We start from the raw sequence: 5,674 nt of genomic DNA, 5'->3' as shown, positions 1-5,674 counted from the left end.
CAGAATTTAAACCCTAATGGATGAAGTCATGCTATGCACCAATAACTCCACACACAGCTCCAATGCTTCTACCATCAAGAATATTCTTGGTATAAGGGGAACGAGATCCTCCGTCCACTGGTGGAGAAAACATCTTTCGTCGGTCGGCCGAATTCCACAATAATCCCGGATGCAATAAAACCGGGGCTAAAGATGATCTTTAGTCCCAGTTCAAAAGGGTAACGGGCATATTTGATCTTTAGTCCCAGTTCAAAAGGGACTAAAGATCTTTAGTCCCGGTTCAAATGCTGTCAGGGCCTGTCAGGCCCCCCCGGGATCTTTAGTCCCAGTTGTTGTTAGATCCCGGGGATCTTTAGCCCCGGTTGGTAACACCAACCGGGACTAAAGTCCTACCCCTATATATATATATGTCTTCTTCCTCCTCCAGCTGCCCGAGCAAGCTTCAAAATTTCTTCAAAAAAGAGGGGAGGTCATGCCAAAATTTCTAGTGAATTTATTTTGGTGATTACATACAAATCGGAGGTGCCTAAAAGGTTTGCAACTTTATCCTCCAATGTTTTTTTTTGTCATATTATATTTGCAGCTATGTTTTGCACACTTTTTTGTCTCCAAATTTTAGTTGTAAGTTGATGAGAGAGAAAATTTGTGTGGGGAAGAATGAATATATAGAAATTTAGTTGATTTGCCAAAGAAGGTTTTATAAAATGGTTGAGAAGGAAAACTCTAGTGAAAGTTAATCTTAAATAATAGAAAACAAACTAAAATGAAAATTAAAAGAAGTAAAACACATTAAAATTAGTTTAAAACTTTAGAAATAGTAAATAAGAATTATTTGGTGTAATATTTTATGATTTTTGTATGAATAAAGATATGTCATTATTGTATGACTGTTGAAACAGTTTGTAATTATCTTATAATTATTGTATGACTGTCATTATTGTAAGAATAATTATTTGTGTACGGTTTTTTTTTGACTCATGTAGATGGATCGGCAATGGATGTACGCTGACCGGCGGTCCAAAGAGTTTATTGACGGCGTGCACTATTTTTTGAGAGTGGCCGAAGCTAACAGGCAAAGGGGTTTTATTTGTTGTCCATGCAATAAGTGTAAGAATCAGAAGGAGTATTCTGCATCCAGGACTATTCATTTCCACTTGTTTGAGTCGGAGTTCATGCCAAGCTATAATTGTTGGACATCCCACGGAGAGCAAGGTGTTGAAATGGAAGAAGATGAAGTGGAAGATGACAATATTCCAGACTTTGCTCAGTACGTTGGATTTGAAGGAAATCAAACGGGCGAGGAGGAAAGGGATGCTGATGGTAACGACGTTGCGGATGATCTTGGTCAGATGTTGCAGGACGCCAAGGAGGACTGCGAAAGTGAAAAGGGGGCCCATAAATTGAACAAGATGTTAGAGGACACAGAACTTCGTTGTACCCAGGTTGCGAGCAGGGGCACAAAAAGTTGGATACCACTCTGGAGTTCTTGCAATGGAAGGCAAAAAATGGGGTTAGTGACAAGGCATTTGGCGATTTATTGAAACTTGTCAAGAACATTCTTCCGAAGGGAAACAAATTGCCCGAGACAACGTACGAGGCTAAGAAGATAGTCTGCCCGCTAGGACTGGAAGTTCAGAAGATTCACGCATGTCCGAATGATTGTATCCTATATCGCGGTGAGGAGTACAAGAACCTAGAAGCATGCCCTGTTTGCAAAGCACTACGATACAAGATTAGACGAGACGATCCAGGAGAAGTTGACGGGCAGCTAACAAAGAAGAGAATTCCTGCTAAGGTGATGTGGTATTTCCCTATAATACCACGGCTAAGGTGTTTGTTCAGGAACAAGGAGAATGCTAGAATGATGCGATGGCACGCTGAAGAGCGTCAATAGGACGGGATGCTGAGACACCCCGCCGATGGTTCGCAGTGGCGAAACATCGACAGAAAATTTAAAGAATTTGGAAAGGACGCACGAAACATACGGTTTGGTTTGAGTACGGATGGCATGAATCCTTTTGGAGAGATGAGCAGCGGCCATAGCACTTGGCCCGTTACGATGTGTATCTACAACCTCCCCCTTGGCTATGCATGAAGAGGAAGTACATAATGATGCTGATTATTATTCAAGGCCCCAAGCAACCTGGTAATGACATCGATGTGTACCTAAGACCACTGGTCGAAGATCTTAAACTGTTGTGGAAGAAGGAAGGTGTCCCCGTCTGGGACGAGGACAAACAGGAGGAGTTTAACCTACGAGCGTTGCTGTCCGTAACCATCAACGATTGGCCTGCACTTAGCAACCTATCCGGACAGTCCAACAAGGGGTACAAGGCTTGCACTCACTGTATGGATGAAACAGAAAGTACGTATCTTAAGCACTGTAGGAAGGTTGTATACATGGGCCATCGTCGATTCCTTGCAGCAAACCACCCGGTACGGAAGAAAGGCAAGCACTTCGAACATAAGGCCGACCACCGTACGAAGCCTAAACATCGCAGCGGGAAAACAGTGTTTGCTATGGTTAAAGATCTTAAAGTAGTATTCGGAAAGGGGCCTGGAAGCCAGCCTATAGAGAGCGAAGATGGTCACGCGGCGATGTGGAAAAAGAACTCTATATTTTGGGAGTTACCATATTAGGAATTCTTGGATGTACGCCACGCAATCGACGTGATGCACCTCACTAAGAACCTTTGCGTAAACCTTCTTGGCTTCCTAGGTGTATACGGAAAGTCGAAAGATACACTGGAAGCACGTAATGATCTGAAGTATATGGAACAACGCGGCGACCTTGACCCGGAACCAAAGGAGAAAGGAAGCCATTACTTGAGTCCAGCCAGCTACACTCTTAGCAAGGCAAAGAAGGAAAGTATGTTTGAATGCTTGGAGAGCATAAAGGTACCGTCTGGATACTCCACGAATATCAAGCGAATAATAAGCACGAAGGAGAAGAAGTTCACAAACCTAAAGTCTCATGACTGTTACGTGTTGATGACACAACTGCTACTAGTTGTAATAAGGGGTATCCTTCCAGACAATGTCTGGGCAACAATAACAAAGCTATGTGCATTCATGAACGCAATTTCGCAGAAGGTCATCAATCCGGATAGATTAGAATCCCTTCAGAATGATGTGGTGCAATGTCTCGTCAGTTTTGAGTTGATATTTCCACCTTCATTTTTCAATATAATGACGCATCTGCTTTGTCACCTTGTGAAAGAGATCAGTATTCTCGGGCCTGTGTACCTACACAACATGTTTCCTTTCGAGAGGTACATGGGCGTTCTGAAGAAGTATGTTCGTAACCGTACTCGTCCAGAGGCAAGCATCGCCAAGGGTTATGGAACAGAGGAAGTCATCGAATTTTGCGTAGAATTTATCGAAGATCTTTGCCCAATCGGGGTACCTGAATCACGCCATGAAGGGAGACTACGGGGAAAGGGAACTCTCGGAAGGAAAGCAATAATGACGGTAGACAACAATTTATTCCGTAAAGCCCATTTCACGGTTCTGCAACACTCTTCATTGGTAGCTCCTTACATCGAGGAGCACTTGGCTCTAGTTCGCGCCAGGAACATCGGTAAGTCCGATGCATGGATTACACGGCATCACATTGATACTTTCCCCGCGTGGCTACGACAACATCTCATGGGTAACGAGTCGATCAACCAACAACTTGCCTTCCTGGCGAGGGGACCGTCTAGGTCGATCGCGACATTCCAGGGATATGAGATCAATGGGTACACATTCTACACGAGAGCCCAAGACATGAAGAGCACGAACCAAAACAGCGTTGTTCGTGTCGATGCCATGGGACACGATGGAACAACTGGCACGTATTACGGTGCCATCGAGGACATATGGGAACTTGACTATGGTCCTCTAAAGGTCCCTCTGTTCCGGTGCCAATGGGTTAAGTTGACTGGTGGAGGTGTAATGATTGATGACAGTGGGATGACAACGGCTGACCTTAACAAGGTTGGATACTCGGACGAACCTTTTGTCCTTGCCAATGATGTAATGCAAGTCTTTGTCGTGAAGGACATGTCTAGCAAAGGAAAGAAGGGCAGAGGGCCTGACGAGCCTAAGCGTCACGTGGTTCTCCCAGGCAAAAGAAAAATCGTCGGAGTTGAGGACAAGACTGACTAGGATTACGATCAGTTGGATGGGCAACCCCCTTTCACGGTGACGATTGACCCTAGCATCCTCCTATCAAATGAGGACACCCCTTACTCACGTAGCGATCACAAGGAGGGAACAATAGTGAGGAGAAAGTACGTGCGGTCAACCGTCACCGCCGATGTATTGCCGTAATTAATGTGTAAACGATGTAAACTATTTTGGATGTATTGATTATCCATATAAATCAATTGATGTATGGCATATGTTAATTACGCACGATTATTAGAGATTTTAACAAGTTTAAATCATGTATATGCTAGTTATATGCGATACTTACAATTTTTAAAAGTTTTAAATCACGCAGGTGGCAATTTCATATGTTAATTAGAGTTTTTAAAATTTAATTTACTATCATTCATATGCTAATTATAATTGACTAGAGAATTTTTAAAAGTTTCAAATCATGCATGTGGCATTTACATATATTAATTAGAGTTTTTAACAATTAATTTACTATCATTCATATGCTATTTATATATGACTATTCGAATTTTTAAAATTTTTAAATCATGCATGTGGCATTTACATATGTTAATTAGAGTTTTTAACAATTAATTTAATATAATTCCTATGCTAAGTATATATGATGATTACAATTTTTATTAATTTTAAATCATGCCGTATGTATATACATATGTTAATTAGAGTTTTTACCAATTTAATAATATCATTCATATGCTAAGTATATATGATTATTGGAATTTTTATTAATTTTAAATGATATATTTGCTTATTACGTTTTATCCACTTAATTTATTACAGACAACAATAATTTTTCGAAGTAATTGTCATTAATCTTTGTACTTTAAATAATTGTAATGCATTATCTTCTATTTTAGAAACACATATGTAATGGAAAATAATATTCAGTGCGCTTATCAGTAGTCCCGGTTCTTAACCCTAACTGGGTTTAAAAAGAATTTGGAAATAGCGGGAAAAGATCTTTAGTCCCGGTTGATGAGAACAACCGGGAGTAAAGATATCTTTAGTCTAAAGATATCTTTACTCCCGGTTGTTCTCATCAACCGGGACTAAAGATTTAGGGGTATATATATTCCCGATGCGTGTCCTCGTCTTCTCCACCAACACTTAGAAGTTTTTGCCCGATCGATCTCTCTCGGCTTCTCCTTCGCCGCCACTGCCTAGAGCATCCCCGCGCCGACGCCACCGTCGTATCTCGCCGTCGTCTCGAGCTCGTCGTCGCCGCCGCCGCCTCCGCCTCCTCCGCCGCCGCCGCATCTCTGGGGTGAGAGCCGCCGCCGCCTCCCTCGATCTCTCTCTCTGATCTCGATCTCTCTCTCTCCCTCTCGGTTGCCGCCGGCCACGACGCCGCGCCACGAGACGCCACGACGCCGCCGCGGCATGGCACCGTCGCCGCGCCGCCACGCCGCCGCCGCGCCACGCGCCACCGGCGGCGTGCCGCCTCGCCGCCGCCACCGATGCCGTGCGTGGCGCCACGCCGCCGCCGCGGCGCCCCGCCACCGCTCCACTG

The 5,674-nt window shown here is 43.5% G+C and overlaps 1 pseudogene; it reads left to right on the top strand.

Moving 5' to 3' along the window:
• The first annotated feature begins 998 nt into the window (after positions 1 to 998).
• On the top strand, positions 999 to 4,293 carry LOC127756545 (uncharacterized; annotated as a pseudogene).
• The last annotated feature ends 1,381 nt before the right edge of the window (positions 4,294 to 5,674 follow it).

Source organism: Oryza glaberrima, chromosome 12 (genome assembly GCF_000147395.1).
Source record: "Oryza glaberrima chromosome 12, OglaRS2, whole genome shotgun sequence".
In the NCBI taxonomy this organism is placed as follows: Eukaryota; Viridiplantae; Streptophyta; class Magnoliopsida; order Poales; family Poaceae; genus Oryza; species Oryza glaberrima.
Note: the sequence above shows the minus strand (reverse complement) of the source record. Positions and strands in the feature narration are given on the sequence as shown.